General features: G+C 44.5%; 1 long non-coding RNA gene across 1 annotated transcript; it reads left to right on the top strand.

Moving 5' to 3' along the window:
• The first annotated feature begins 186 nt into the window (after positions 1–186).
• Positions 187–15,824, top strand: LOC129549760 (uncharacterized). Its single transcript, XR_016036692.1, has 3 exons — positions 187–1,085; positions 2,257–2,580; positions 15,647–15,824. It is a non-coding gene; the product is annotated as an uncharacterized LOC129549760 (long non-coding RNA).
• The last annotated feature ends 943 nt before the right edge of the window (positions 15,825–16,767 follow it).

Genomic DNA, 16,767 nt, shown 5'->3' with positions numbered 1-16,767 from the left:
GTCTATCTTGTGGGTTTGCCCCTCCGCACATTCCAGGGCCCGGCCGGGGGCGGGGCTCGGCGACCCAAGGCCTTGTAGGGAAATCGCGGAGAGGGCTTCGCGGCCCACGTGACTGGCCTTCGCCCCACCCCCGAGCGCCCCGCCCGAGCCGCCGAGCTGTTCTGCGCATGCGCATAGGCTCGCCTCGGGGTGAGTGAGGAGGGTGGGGTTTTCGTGCGGCGGTCGCACAGCTGTCTTTGTACCCAGAGAGGACGACTCTGGGCAAGAGACTTGACCTCTTGGCCAGGTGTTTTGTTATGACGAGTCACTCCCCTCCCTACGGAAACAGTGTTTAGTTCCCAGGGCCCTCAGCCTATCTTCGACCCAGAACGAGTTCTTCAGGCGGGGGTCGGCCGAAGACGTTCTCCCTCTTCAGAAACGTTCACGGTTATGTTTCCCCGCGGAGTCCCTCGGGCCCCAGGAACAAGGAGAGCCTGGCCGCGTCCGGCTCGGAAGGCAGCCCGCAACCCACAGTGACGGGGTCCCCAGCCTCGCCCCCTACTCTCACTGGTGTCCACGTGCGCGCCGTGAAGAGGACAGGAAGTCGGGCCTGTTGTGCTGAGCTCTCTGGCTTCAGGGCTGCCTGGCCGGGGCATCTCGTAGAAGGAAAATCCTCCCCACTCTGAGAGAGACTGTGCTGCCTGTCTCCGCGGAGCAGGGTGGTCTCCGCAAGGGAGGGCTGGGCCGGGCCGACGCCCTTCCAGGGTCTTCCAGGCTCCGGGTTACGTGCCTCGTCTGGCTCCCGTGGCCGGAACATTTCTAGGGTTTGCAGCCGCACTCACTCCAGTCATCCTGCTGACGAGGAAGGTAAAGCTGCAGGATAATGTACTCGCAGTAGGAATCAGCTGCATCGTCGGGGACCTCAGGAACATTCCGTTTCTTAACCAGTAGTCATGGCAACCCACTCCAGTGTTCTTGCCTGGAGAATCCCAGGGATGGGGGAGCCTAGTGGGCTTCCGTCTATGGGGTCACACAGAGTCGGACACGACTGAAGTGACTTAGCAGCAGCAGCAGCAGCAGCAGTCTGTTCCCAAGTTCACTTAGAGGTAAAGTCATTGAGAGATACTTTACTGCCCTAATCCTACAGCAGGACTGAAACGAAGATGGTTCGTTTACCAAACAGCCTCCAATAGTGAGACTCACTCGGGGTACGGTGTAAAAATACTCAGTATTGGGGGTCTCATGTGCAACCCGCTGAATCAGCCTTCTAGGGCAGGTCCTGCTGCTGCTGCTGCTAAGTCACTTCAGTCGTGTCCGACTCTGTGTGACCCCATAGATGGAAGCCCACCAGGCTCCCCCATCCCTGGGATTCTCCAGGCAAGAACACTGGAGTGGGTTGCCATTTTCTTCTCCAGTGTGTGAAAGTGAAGTCGCTCAGTCGTGTCCGACCCTTAGCGACCCCACGGACTGCAGCCTACCAGGCTTCTCCATCCGTGGGATTTTCTAGGCGATAGTACTGGAGTGGCCTGGGAAGCCATCAATTTAAGAGGGTCCTAAGTTGCCGTCTATGGGGTCACACAGAGTTGGACGCGACTGAAGTGACTTAGCAGCAGCAAGTGACTCTTTGGAGAAGGAAATGACAACCCACTCCAGTATTCTTGCCTGGAGAATCCAATGGACGGAGGAGCCTGGTGGGCTACAGTCCACGGGGTCGCAAAGAGTCGGAGACGACTGAGCGACTTCACTACTAAGTGACTCTTAGCACAAAGGCGGGGACGCAGAGCGAGGACGGTTTAGGATCTGTGAGACAGTGATGGCACAAAGTCCAGATGGCTGAACCGGGGGTGGGGGACGCGGGGGCGGGGAGGGTTCGAGGAGCCTGGCGGCCAGCGGGGCGAGCCGACAGCCGTGCACACACCTACATCTGTCACTAGGGGGCGCTGGTGTTTCCACTGCTGTCCTTCAGGGAGGAAACATCCCAAAAGATGAAATGGGCTGTTGAGTTTTCCGCTCAGAGCAACAGGGAGCAGCAACAGTCTTTTTTTTTTTTTTTTAAATAGACTTTTAATTTTGAAATAATCTTAGATTTTCAGAAAAGTTGCAAAGATAGTACAGATGTGCCCATCTTCCACTAATGTTAAATAACTATGGCACCTTTGCCAAAACTTAAGAAATTAACAATGGTATCATACTATTGCTTAAAGCCCACAATTTAATCAGGTTTCACCACTTTTCCCATTAACGGCTTTTTTTTTTTTTTTTTTTTTGCTGATCTAGGATCCAGTTCAGTTTACCCGGAGCAACAGTCTTCTGCTTCTACGTTGTTACTAAGTCACTGTCATGTCTGACCCTGTAGACTGTAGGCAGCCAGTCTTCAGCCAGGTTCCTCTGTCCCCCACTGTCTTCAGGAGTTTTCTCAAATCCCTGTCCATTGAGTTAGTGATGCTCTTTAACCATCTCATCCTCTGCACACTGCCCCCCCCCTCCCCTTCTCCTTTTCTTTGCTTTTATAGTATCAGAAAATTGCTTTGCCTGTCTGCTTTCCTGTACTGGGGAAAATACAACAGGTATTAAAGAGCAGCTGCACTGCCAAGCACTGAGGTGAGTGCTGTGGTTTATGTGACTTTTGAAACAGACTATAGCTGCTACCCTTGGGATGATAGAGAAGGGAGTAGAAAAGGTGCCAAAGGCACAGGGAGTATCGGGGGGAAATGTGGAAGAGATGGCTACAGCATAATTAGGTAAGGTTTATAGAAGGAGCGGGCTTCCCTGGTACCTCAACTGGTAAAGAATCTTCCTGTAATGCAGGAGGCCTTGGCTTGATTCCTGGATTGGAAAGTTCCCCTGGAGAAGACATAGGCTACACACTCCAGTATTCTTGGGTTTCTGTGGTGACTCTGCTGGTAAAGAATTCGCCTGCAGTGTGGGAGACCTAGGTTCAAGTACCCTAGAGAAGGGAATGGCAGCCCACGCCAGTATTCTTGCCTGGAGAATTCCATGGACAGAGGAGCCTGGGGGGCTGCAGTCTGTGGGGTTGCAAAGAGACACAACCGAGTGACTAAGAATATCCTAGCATGGCATAGAAGGAGCACAGAGGTGGAAATCAGCCTGTCTGGGGACTTGTGCAGAGCATTACCTGGAGGACTACTGAACAGGTGATTCTAGAAGTCAGTGGGAAAAAGAGCAGAGGGAGATTCTGGTCAAAGGGAGCAGCCTGCCTAATTAGAGGTGATTGGAGGGCCTAGCTGATTGAAGGTTAACAGGGATTGTGTGGTCCATGTTCATTCATGTATTCATTCCTCAATTAATTGGGTATCCAAAGCTCAGTGGTAGAGAATCTGCCTGCCAATGCGGGAGATAGGAGATTGATCCCTGGGTGACGAAGATGCCTTGGAGAAGGAAATGCCAACCCACTCCAGTGTTCTTGCCTGGGAAATCCCATGGACAGAGGAGTCTGGTGGGCTGTAGTCCATGGGATTGAAAAGAGTCAGAGATGACTGAGCAGCTGAGAACACATGCATACAAAAATTAGCAGAGTTGAAAAATAAAATCTTGATAAAATGTTGTTCAAATTTCCATCTAAAATTTTGATTTGAAATTTTAATGATTGGACTCACCACAAAAGACCTGTCATGCTAATATCTACCCTTGTGGACCACATGGAAGATCTTTGCTCTCAGGTGACAATCTCCTTTTCTCCTTGTCATTAAAAGTTTAGAGACTTGGGTTGTGTTTCATGTCTTTCCTTCAGCCTACTGAGTAACCCCTGGAATGGGTGAATTTAATTCACTACTACTATGGGCAAGAATCCCTTAGAAGAAATGGAGTAGCCGTCATAGTCCACAAGAGTCTGAAATGCAGTACTTGGATGCAATCTCAAAAATGACAGAATGATCCGTTTGTTTCCAAGGCAAACCATTCGATATCATGGTAATACAAGTCTATGCCCAGAGCAGTAATGCTGAAGAAGCTGAAGTTGAACAGTTCTATGAAGATCTACAAGACCCAAAAAACACCCAAACTAACACCCAAAAAAGATGTCCTTTTCATTATAGGGGACGGGAATGCAAAAGTAGGAAGTCAAGAAACATCTGGAGTAACAGGCAAATTTAGCCTTGGAGTACAGACTGAAGGAGGGCAAAGGCTAATAGAGTTCTGCAAGAGAACGCACTGGTCATAACAAACACCCTCTTCCAACAACACAAGAGAAGACTCTACACATGGACATCACCAGATGGCTAACACCGAAATCAGATTGATTATATTCTTTGCAGCCAAAGATGGAGAAGCTCTATACAGTCAGCCAAAACAAGACCAGGAGCCAACTGTGGCTCAGATCATGAACTCGTTATTGCCAAATTCAGACTTAAATTGAAGAAAGTGAGGAAAACCACTAGACCATTCAGGTATGACCTAAATCAAATCTCTTATGATTATACAGTGGAAGTGAGAAATAGATTTAAGGGACTAGATCTGATAGACGAGTGCCTGATGAACTATAGACAGAGGTTCATAACATTGTACAGGAGACAGGGATCAAGACCATCCCCAAGAAAAAGAATGCAAAAAAGCAAAATGGCTGCCTAGGGGGCCTTACAAATAGCTGTCAAGAGAAGCAAAAAGCAAAGGAGAAAAGGAAAGATATGCCCATTTGAATGTAGAGTTCCAAAGAATAGCAAGGAGAGATAAGAAAGCCTTCCTCAGAGATCAATGCAAAGAAATAGAGGAAAACAATAGAATGGGAAAGACTAGAGATCTCTTCAGAAAATTAGAGATACCAAGGGAACATTTCATGCAAAGATGAGCTCAATAAAGGAAAGAAATGGTATGGACCTAACAGAAGCAGAAGATATTAAGAAGAGGTGGCAAGAATACACAGAAGAACTATACAAAAAAGATCTTCATGACCCAGATAATCATGATGGTGTGAACACTCACCTAGAGTCAGCCATCCTGGAATGTGAAGACAAGTGGGCCTTAGAGAGAGCTAGTGGAGGTGATGGAATTCCAATTGAGCTATTTCAAATCCTAAATGATGATACTTTGAAAGTGCTGCACTCAATATGCCAGCACATTTGGAAAACTCAGCAGTGGCCACAGGACTGGAAAAGGTCAGTTTTCATTCCAATCCCAAAGAAGGCAATGCCAAAGAATGCTCAAGCTACCACACAATTGCACTTATCTGACACGCTAGTAAAGTAGTGCTAAAATTCTCCAAGCCAGGCTTCAGCAGTATGTGAACTGTGAACTTCCAGACGTTCAAGCTGGTTTTAGAAAAGGCAGAGAAGCCAGAAATCAAATTGCCAACATCTGTTGAATCATTGACAAAGCAAGAGAGTTCCAGAAAGACATCTATTTCTGCTTTATTGACTATGCCACGGCCTTTGACTCTGTGGATCACAATAAACTGTGGAAAATTCTGAAAGAGATGGGAATACCAGACCACCTGACCTGCCTCTTGAGAAACCTGTTTGCAGGTCAGGAAGCAACAGTTAGAACTGGACATGGAACAACACACTGGTTCCAAATAGGAAAAGGAGTACATCAAGGCTGTACATTGTCACCCTGCTTGTTTAACTTATATGCAGAGTACATCATAAGAAGCACTGGGCTGGATGAAGCACAAGCTGGAATCAAGATTGCTGGGAGAAATATCAGTAACCTCAGATATGCAGATGACACCACCCTTATGGCAGAAAATGAAGAAGAACTAAAAAGCCTCTTGATGAAAGTGAAAGAGGAGAGTGAAAAAGTTGGCTTAAAGCTCAACATTCAGAAAACGAAGATCATGGCATCTGGTCCCATCACTTCATGGGAAATAGATGGGGAAACAGTGGAGACAGTGGCTGACTTTATTTTCTGGGGCTCCAAAATCACTGCAGATGGTGACTGCAGCCATGAAATTAAAAGACACTTACTCCTTGGAAGGAGAGCTATGACCAACCTAGAGATCATATTAAAAAACAGAGACATTACTTTGTCAACAAATGTCCATCGAGGCAAGGCTGTTTTTCCCGTGGTCATGTATGGATGTGAGAGTTGGACTATAAAGAAAGCTGAGCACTGAAGAATTAATACTTTGGAACTGTGGTGTTGGAGAAGATTCTTGAGAGTCCCTTGGACTGCAAGGAAATCCAACCAGTCTATCCTAAAGGAGATCAGTCCTGGGTGTTCACTGGAAGGACTGATGTTGAAGTTGAAATTCCAATACTTTGGCCACCTGATGCGAAGAGCTAACTCATTTGAAAAGACCCTGATGCTGGGAAAGATTGAAGACAGGAGGAGAAGGGGACGATGGAGGATGAAATGGTTGGATGGCATCACCGACTCAATGGACGTGAGTTTGAGTAAACTCCGGGTGATGGACAGGGAGGCATGGCATGCTGCGGTTCATGGGGTTGCAAAGAGTCGGTCACAACTGAGCGACTGAACTGAACTGAACTGGGTAACTCCAAGAGCAGGTCATTCAGCTGATTTGAGGTTGTTTTCTGATTTGTAAAACAGAGGTTAACATCTGTCCTGCTTATTTTGTAGGGTTTTTTGATTAAATGAGTTAGTTTATGAAAGTTTTTATTAAGTATACACAGTGGCTTTCAAATTTTTGACCATAGCTTGTGGTAAGAAATTTGAATCATTAAGCAATACTGCTTGACTATATGTGATATTTTCTAAGATTTCTGTTCTTTTCAATTTTATGTCATTTAACTTTTTAAAATGTTCCTTAAGACCCAGTACATGTGAATTTAGGGCTTCCCTGGTGGCTCAGAGGTTAAAGCATCTGCCTGCAGTGCGGGAGACCTGGGTTCGATCCCTGGGTTGCGAAGATGCCCTAGAGAAGGAAATGGCAACCCACTCTAGTATTCTTGCCTGGAAAATCCCATGGATGGAGGACCCTGGTGGGCTACAGTCCACGGGGTCGCAAAGAGTCGGACACGGCTGAGCGACTTCACTCACTCACCTTCACTCGCATGTGAATTTACGGTCCGCTAATGTGGAGGTTCTCAACTAGGGGTGACTGTTTCCCAAGAGAACACTTGGCAAGGTATGGAGACATTTCGTAACCAGGAAACTATAACTGGCATCTAGTGGGGAGAGGCCAGGGATGCTGCTAAACACCCCACCATGCACAGGACAGCCCCCACAACAGAACATTATTCTGCAGAAAATGTCAGTAGTGCCAAGGCTGAGGAAACCCATGCAATAATATTTCAGGAACTCAGAGTACATAGTGTGCAATTATTTGGGGATACTGTAATTACACCAAAAGGACTCTACTGCTCCTGCTTGAAGATGAGGCTCCATTTCCCCCCCAAATATAAGATCCAAAGGGAGAAAGAAATGGAATACACAGTTACTATAAACCTACTATATATTCTGTATTCTACATAAGCATTTTTATCATTTAATTCTTTTTTTTTTCTTTTTTTTTTCCCTTTGGTAATTTATTTTTTATTGGAGGCAAATTATTTTACAATATTATATTGGTTGGTTTTGCCATACATTGATATGGATTTGCCCCGGGTTTACATAAGTTCCCCCTCCTGAACCCCCCTCCCACCTCCCTCCTCCCTTTATCCTCCCTCTGGGTCATCCCCGCATGCCAGCCCCGAGCATCCTATAACATGCATTGACCCTGAACTAGTGATTCGTTTCACATATGACAACATACGTGTTTCAATGCCATTCTCCCAAATCATCCCACCCTCACCCTCTCCCATAGAGTCCCAAAGACTGTTCTATACATCTGTGTCTCTTTTGCTGTCTCGTATACAGGGTTATCATTTGCATCTTTCTAAATTCCATATATATGTGTTAGTATACTGTATTGGTGTTTTTCTTTCTGGCTTACTTCACTCTGTATAATAGGCTCCAGTTTCATCCACCTCATTAGAACTGATTCAAATGTATTCTTTTTAATGGCTGAATAATACTCCATTGTGTATATGTACCAAAGCTTTCTTATCCATTCGTCTGCAGATGGACATCTAGGTTGCTTCCATGTCCTGGCTATTATAAACAGTGCTGCAGTGAACATTGGAGTACATGTGTCTCTTTCAATTCTGGTTTCCTCGGTGTGTATGCCCAGGAGTGCGATTGCTGGATCATATGGCAGTTCTATTTCCAGTTTTTTGAGGAATCTCCACACTGTTCTCCATAGTGGCTGTACTAGTTTGCATTCCCAGCAACAGTGTAAGAGGGTTCCTTTCTCTCCACATCCTCTCCAGCATTTATTGCATGTAGACTTTTGGATAGCAGCCATTCTGACTGGTGTGAAATGGTATCTCATTGTGGCCTTGATTTGCATCTCTCTGATGATGAGGGATGTTGAGCATTTTTTCATGTGTTTGTTAGCCATCTTTATGTCTTCTTTGGAGAAATGTCTGTTTAGTTCTTTGGCCCATTTTTTGATTGGGTCATTTATTTTTCTGGAATTGAGCTGCAGGAGCTGCTTGTATAATTTGGAGATTAATCCTTTATCAGTTGCTTCATTTGCTATTATTTTCTCCCATTCTGAAGGCTGTCTTTTCACCTTACTTATAGTTTCCTTTGCTGTGCAGAAGCTTTTGATTTTAATTAGGTCCCATTTGTTTATTTTTGCTTTTATTTCCAGTATTCTGGGAGGTGGGTCATGGAGGATCCTGCTGTGATTTATGTCGGAGAGTGTTTTGCCTACGTTCTCCTCTAGGAGTTTTGTAGTTTCTGGTCTTACATTTAGCTCTCTAATCCATTTTGAGTTTATTTTGGTGTATGGTGTTAGGAAGTGTTCTAGTTTCATTCTTTTACAAGTGGCTGACCAGTTTTCCCAGCACCACTTGTTAAAGAGACTGTCTTTTCTCCATTTTATATTCTTGCCTCCTTTGTCAAAGATGAGGTGTCCATAGATGCGTGGATTTATCTCTGGGCTTTCTATTTTGTTCCATTGATCTATATTTCTGTCTTTATGCCAGTACCATACTGTCTTGATGACTGTGGCTTTGTAGTAGAGCCTGAAGTCCGGCACATTAATTCCCCCAGTTCCATTTTTCTTCCTCAAGATTGCTTTGGCTATTCGAGGTTTTTTGTATTTCCATACAAATTGTGAGATTATTTGTTCTAGTTCTGTGAAAAATATCTTTGGTAGCTTGATAGGGATTGCATTGAATGTATAAATTACTTTGGGTAGTATACTCATTTTTACAATATTTATTCTTCCAATCCATGAACATGGTATATTTCTCCATCTATTAGTGTACTCTTTGATTGCTTTCAGTAGTGTTTTATAGTTTTCTATGTACACGTCTTTTGTTTCCTTCAGTTCAGTTCAGTTCAGTTCAGTCGCTCAGTCGTGTCCGACTCTCCGCGACCCCATGAATCACAGCACGCCAGGCCTCCCTGTCCATCACCAACTCCCGGAGTTCACTCAAACTCATGTCCACAGAGTCGGTGATGCCATCCAGCCATCTCATTCTCCGTCGTCCCCTTCTCCTCCCGCCCCCAACCTTTCCCAGCATCAGAGTCTTTTCCAGTGAGTCAACTCGTCGCATGAGGTGGCCACAGTATTGCAGTTTCAGCTTTAGCATCAGTCCCTCCAATGAACATCCAGGATTGATCTCCTTTAGAATGGACTGGTTGGATCTCCTTGCACTCCAAGGGACTCTCAAGAGTCTTCTCCAAGACTCTTTGAACCACAGTTCAAAAGCATCGATTCTTCGGCGATCAGCCTTCTTCACAGTCCAACTCTCACATCCATACATGACCACGGGAAAAACCATTGCCTTGACTAGACGGACCTTTGTTGGCAAAGTAATGTCTCTGCTTTTTAATATACTATCAAGATTGGTCATAACTTTCCTTCCAAGGAGCAAGCGTCTTTTAATTTCATGGCTGCAATCAGCATCTGCAGTGATTTTGGAGCCCAAAAAAACAAAGTCTGACACTGTTTCCACTGTTTTTCCATCTATTTCCCATGAAGTGATGGGACCAGATGCCATGATCTTTGTTTTCTGAATGTTGAGCTTCAAACCAACCTTTTCACTCTCCTCTTTCACTTTCATCAAGAGGCTTTTGAGTTCCTCTTCACTTTCTGCCATAAGGGTGGTGTCATCTGCATATCTGAGGTTATTGATATTTCTCCCAGCAATCTTGATTCCAGCTTGTGCTTCTTCCAGCCCAGCGTTCCTCATGATGTACTCTGCATATAAGTTAAATAAGCAAGGTGACAATATACAACCTTGACGTACACCTTTTCCTATTTGGTTCCTTAGGTAGATATATTCCTAAGTATTTAATTCTTTTCGTTGCAACAGTGAATGGAATAGTTTCCTTAATTGCTCTTTCTATTTTCTCATTATTAGTGTATAGGAATGCAAGGGATTTCTGTGTGTTGATTTTATATCCTGCAACGTTACTGTAATCATTGATTAGCTCTAGTAGTTTTCTGGTAGAGTCTCTAGGGTTTTCTGTGTAGAGGATCATGTCATCAGCGAACAGTGAAAGTTTTACTTCTTCTTTTCCAATTTGTATTCCTTTTATGTCTTTTTCTGCTCTGATTGCTGTAGCCAAAACTTCCAGAACTATGTTGAATAGTAGTGGTGAGAGTGGGCACCCTTGTCTTGTTCCTGACTTTAGGGGAAATGCTTTCAGTTTTTCACCATTGAGGATAATGTTTGCTGTGGGTTTGTCATATATAGCTTTTATTATGTTGAGGTATGTCCCTTCTATTCCCACTTTCTGGAGGGTTTTTATCATAAATGGATGTTGAATTTTGTCGAAGGCTTTCTCTGCATCTATTGAGATAATCATATGATTTTTATTTTTCAGTTTGTTCATATGGTGTATTACGTTGACTGATTTGAGGATATTGAAGAATCCTTGCATTCCTGGGATAAAGCCCACTCGGTCATGATGTATGATCTTCTTAATATGCTGTTGGATTCTGATTGCTAGAATTTTGTTAAGGATTTTTGCATCTATGTTCATCAGTGATATTGGCCTGTAGTTTTCTTTTTTTGTGGGGTCTTTACCAGGTTTTGGGATTAGGGTGATGGTGGCCTCATAGAATGAGTTTGGAAGTTTCCCTTCCTCAGCAATTTTCTGGAAGAGTTTGAGTAGAATAGGTGTTAGCTCTTCTCTAAATTTTTGGTAGAATTCAGCTGTGAAGCCGTCTGGACCTGGGCTTTTGTTTGCTGGGAGATTTTTGATTACAGTTTCAGTTTCCGTGCTTGTGATGGGTCTGTTCAGATTTTCTATTTCTTCCTGGTTCAGTTTTGGAAAGTTGTATTTTTCTAGGAATTTGTCCATTTCTTCCAGGTTATTCATTTTATTGCCATATAATTCCTGATAGTATTCTCTAATAATCCTTTGTATTTCTGTGTTGTCAGTTGTGATCTCTCCATTTTCATTTCTAATTTTATTGATTTGGTTCTTCTCCCTTTGTTTCTTGATAAGTCTGGCTAGTGGTTTGTCAATTTTATTTACCTTCTCAAAGAACCAGCTTTTGGCTTTGTTGATTTTTGCTATAGTCTCTTTTGTTTCTTTTGCATTTATCTCTGCCCTAATTTTTACAATTTCTTTCCTTCTACTGACCCTGGGGTTCTTCATTTCTTCCTTTTCTAGTTGCTTTAGATGTAGAGTTAGGTTATTTAGTTGACTTTTTTCTTGTTTCTTGAGGTGTGCCTGTATTGCTATGAACTTCTCCCTTAGCACTGCTTTTACAGTGTCCCAGAGGTTTTGGGTTGTTGTGTTTTCATTTTCATTCATTTCTATGCATATTTTGATTTCTCTTGATTTCTTCTATGATTTGTTCGTTGTTCAGCAGCGTGTTGTTCAGCCTCCATATGTTGGCATGTTTAATAGTTTTTCTCCCATAATTGAGATCTAATTTTACTGCATTGTGGTCAGAAAAGATGCATGGAATGATTTCAACTTTTTTGAATTTACCAAGGCTAGATTTATGGCCCAGGATGTGATCTATCCTGGAAAAGGTTCCATGTGCACTTGAGAAAAAGGTGAAATTCATTGTTTGGGGGTGAAATGTCCTATAGATGACAATTAGGTCTAACTGGTCTATTGTATCATTTGAAGATTGTGTTTCCTTGTTAATTTTCTGTTTAGTTGATCTATCCATAGATGTAAGTGGGGTATTAAAATCTCCCACTATTATTGCATTATTGTTAATTTCCCCTTTCATACTTGTTAGTAATTGTCTTACATATTGCGGTGCTCCTATGTTGGGTGCATAAATATTTATAATTATTATATCTTCATCTTGGATTGATCCTTTGATCATTATGTAGTTTCCTTCTTTGTCTCTTTTCACAGCCTTTGTTTTAAAGTCTATTTTATCTGATATGAGTATTGCTACTCCTGCTTTCTTTTGGTCTCTATTTGCATGGAATATATCTTTTTCCAGCCCTTCACTTTCAGTCTGTACGTGTCCCTCGTTTTGAGGTGGGTCTCTTGCAGACAACATATATGGGGGTCTTGTTTTTGTATCCATTCAGCCAGGCTTTGTCTTTTGGTTGGGGCATTCAACCCATTTACGTTTAAGGTAATTATTGATAAGTACGATCCCGTAGCCATTTTCTTTATTGCTTTGGGTTCGAGTTTATACACCCTTTCTGTGTTTCCTGTCTAGAAAAGATCCTTTAGCATTTGTTGGAGAGCTGGTTTGGTAATGCTGAATTCTCTCAGCTTTTGCTTGTCTATAAAGCTTTTGATTTCTCCTTCATATTTGAATGAGATCCTTGCTGGGTACAGTAGTCTGGGCTGTAGGTTATTTTCTTTCATCACTTTAAGTATGTCTTGCCATTCCCTCCTGGCCTGAAGAGTTTCTGTTGAAAGATCAGCTGTTATCCTTATGGGAATGCCCTTGTGTGTTATTTGCTGTTTTTCCCTTGCTGCTTTTAATATTTGTTCTTTGTGTTTGATCTTTGTTAATTTGATTAATATGTGTCTAGGAGTATTTCGCCTTGGGTTTATCCTGTTGGGGACTCTCTGGGTTTCTTGGACTTGGGTGATTATTTCTTTCCCTATTTTAGGGAAGTTTTCAACTATTATCTCCTCAAGTATTCTTTCATGATCTTTCTCTTCGTCTTCTTCTTCTGGGATTCCTATGATTCGAATGTTGGAGCGTTTAACATTGTCCCAGAGATCTCTAATATTGTTCTCATTTCTTTTAATTTGTTTTTCTTTTTTCCTCTCTGTTTCGTTTATTTCTACAATTCTATCTTCTAGCTCACTTATCCTGTCTTCTGCCCCTGTTATTCTACTGTTTGTTCCCTCCAGAGTGTTTCTGATCTCATCTATTGTATTATTCATTGTATACTGACTCTTTTTTATTTCCTCTAAGTCCTTATTAAACCTTTCTTCCATCTTCTCAATCCTTTTCTCCAGGTTATTTATCTGTAACTCCATTTTGCTTTCAAGATTTTGAATCATTTTCACCACCAAAATTCGAAATTCTTTTTCATGTAGATTCCCTATATCTTTCTCTTTTGTTTGTGTTGGTGGGCATTTATCTTGTTCCTTTACTTGCTGGGTATTTCTCTGCTTCTTCATCTTGCTTATAATGCTTTGCTTGGGGTGGCCTTTCCCTCTTCTGGCCGTTTGTGGAGTTCTCTTTATTATGTAGTTTCCTTGCTGTGTGTGGGGTTGGACAGGTGACTTGTCAAGGTTCCCTGGTTATGGAAGCCTGTGTCGGTGTTCTGTGGGTGGAGCTGGATTTCTTCTCTCTGGAGTGCAATGAAGTGTCCAGTAATGAGTTATGAGATGTCAGTGGGTTTGGAGTGACTTTGGGCAGCCAGTATATTGAAGCTCAGGGCTAGTTTCCTGTGTTACTGGAGAATTTGTGTGGTATGTCTTGCTTTGGAACTTGTTGACCCTTGGGTTTAGCGTAGGTATGGAGACGTTTGATGAGCTCCTATCGATTAATGTTCCCTGGAGTCAGGACTTCTCTGGTGTTCTCAGGATTCGGGCTTAAGCCTGTTGCCTCTGGTTTTTGGTCTTATTCTTGGAGTAGTCTCTAGACGTCTCTATCTGTCATTTCCAAGGTGGTTCCCTCTGTTTTAGCTTCTGTCTGCTGGTCTCTTCAGTGTCTAATTTCCGCCCTGATACTAGGGGGTGGGTGGACACTTTTTAAGGCTCAGTTGTTCAGTCCTGTTCTGGGAAGGGAGGAACGCTGCAGTCGAATATCTCTGGCGTCTGTGGGGAGTGCTCGCAGCGTCTCGGCCACACTGGGTTTGCCCCCGCTCACAGCAAGTATGCTGTCCCAGTCTATACTGCACAGGCTCTAGGTTGCTCTGCCGGGAACTGTTCGAGGCCGGCACCGGGTTGTATGCACTTCCCAGGTCTGAGCGGCTCAAGTTCAGGTTCTCAGGTACTCCACAAAGGTGCAGACTTGGTTGGGCCTGCGTTTTGTGCCTTCCCCGGTCCGAGCAGCTCAGGGGACCAGGTGTTTGGCGAGCGCGGTCTCTGCGACTTATCACCTCCCCAGTCCCCGCCACTCAGTTTTCTGGGTGTACAACCGGCGCACCTTCTCAGGGGGATATCGACCGGCCCGAGCCCAAGAAGTCCTGATTAGCAACAAGCCTGTGTGCAGTTTGTATCAGATGCCTTTCTAGGGCCGCGGTTGCCCGCTCCGACTCTGGCTGCGCTCCCTGCCTGTCTCGGCGGGGGATGGGGGATGGGCCGACTGCAGCCGGCTCGCTCTGCTCAGTCCTTTATTCTGTGAGCGGGGCTGGCTGAGTCATAGGTTAGAGCTTTCCTCCTTTTCGTGGGGAAGCTATCCCACAGTCTGCTTTGCTCTCCCCAGTTCTCTCAGATTGTTCTTGCGGCATTCAAGCCTGGTCCTCTCTCTAAGCAGTTCAGCCGGCTCCTCCCTGCCCAGCCCCCGCTTGCTAATGGCGTCTGCAGGCATCTGCGCTGCTTCTCCGCTGGGAGTTACCATTTGGCGGGTAATCTGTGGGTTTTAAAAAAATCTTAAAAAAAAAAAAAGAGGGTTATGTGGCCCTCTGAGCTTCCAAGGCTCGCCACAGATTCGCCAGTGAGAATGTTTCCTGGTGTTTGGAAACTTCTCTCTTTTTAAAGCCTCCCTTCCTGGGACGGAGCTCCGTCCTTACTTCTTTTGTCTCGCTTTTTATCTTTTATGTTTTTTCCTACCTCCTTTCGAAGACAATGGGCTGCTTTTCTGGGTGCCTGACGTCCTCTGCCAGCATTCAGAAGTTGTTTTGTGGACTTTACTTGCGTTCAAATGTTCTTTTGATGAATTTGTGGGGGAGAGAGTGGTCTCGCCGTCCTATTCCTCCGCCATCTTGTTCCTTTCCTCCATTTAATTCTTAACAACAACCCTGTGTGGGAAAATAAAAAAAGTTGCTAAGTTTGTGTCCAACTATTCACAACCCCATGGACTATGGCCCCTCAGGCTTGCCATGGAATTACCCAGGCAAGAATACTGGAGTGGGTTGCCATGCCGTTCTTCAGGGGATCTTCCTGACCCAGGCACTGAACTCCAGTCTCCTGCATTGCAGGCAGATTCTTTACCATCTGAGCCACCTGAGAAGCCCTGTAAGCTAAGTGTTATCATCTCTGTTTCACAGATTAGGAAACCAAGGCTTAAATACTTAAGTGATTTGTACATGTTATCGAAAGGCAATAAAATAACCCAGATTATAACTCATGTCTCTACCAGGGGTATGATAGAAGGAAGGACAAGAGGCCAGTATTTCTTATTCATGAATACCTAACTCCTAATAGTTCCCGTGGTCATGTATGGATGTGAGAGTTGGACTGTGAAGAAAGCTGATCGCCGAAGAATTGATGCTTTTGAACTGTGGTGCTGGAGAAGACTCTTGAGAGTATCTTGGACTGCAAGGAGATCCAACCAGTCCATTCTGCTGCTGCTGCTGCTGCTAAGTCACTTCAGTCGTGTCCGACTCTGTGTGACCCCATAGACGGAAGCCCACCAGGCTCCCCCGTCCCTGGGATTCTCCAGGCAAGAACACTGGAGTGGGTTGCCATTTCCTTCTCCAATGTGTGAAAGTGGAAAGTGAAAGTGAAGTCGCTCAGTCATGTCCGACCCTTAGCGACCCCACGGACTGCAGCCTACCAGGCTCCTCCATCCATGGGATTTCTAGGCAACAGTACTGGAGTGGCTTGCCATTGCCTTCTCCGACCAGTCCATTCTAGAGGAGATCAATCCTGGGTGTTCATTGGAAGGACTTATACTAAAGCTGAAACTCCAATACTTTGGCCACCTCATGCAACGAGTTGACTCACTGGAAAAGACTCTGATGCTGGGAGTGATTGGGGGTAGGAGGAGACAGGGACTACAGAGAATGAGGTGGCTGGATGGCATCACCGACTCGATGGACATGAGTTTGAGTGAACTCTGGGAGTTGGTGATGGACAGGGAGGCCTGGTGTGCTGTGGTTCATGGGGTCGCTAAGAGTTGGACACGACTGAGCGACTGAACTGAACTGGACTAATAAAGTGCCTAATTATCCATCACGTCATGTCCTGTATTAGTCGCTCAGTTGTGTCCAACTCTTTGCGACCCCACAAACTAGTCTGCCAGACTCCTCTGTCCATGGGATTCTCCAGGCAAGAATACTGGAGTGGGTTGCCGTTTCCTTCTCCAGGGGATCTTCCCAATCCAGGGATCAAAGCTGGGTCTCCCTCATAGCAGGCAGATTCTTTATTATCTGAGCCACAGGGGAAGCCCTAATTATCCATGGGTGCCAATAAATATTTGGTAACTGGTTACTTGCTCAATTGCACATAGCTAGTAAGTGTCCCTGCAGAAGGAAACGA

Source organism: Moschus berezovskii, chromosome 28 (assembly GCF_049115385.1).
Source record: "Moschus berezovskii isolate FMDL1 chromosome 28, NW_MosBer_1.0, whole genome shotgun sequence".
NCBI lineage: Eukaryota > Metazoa > Chordata > Mammalia > Artiodactyla > Moschidae > Moschus > Moschus berezovskii.
The sequence above is the reverse complement of the archived record's forward strand: the minus strand, read 5'-3'. Positions and strand labels throughout refer to the sequence as shown.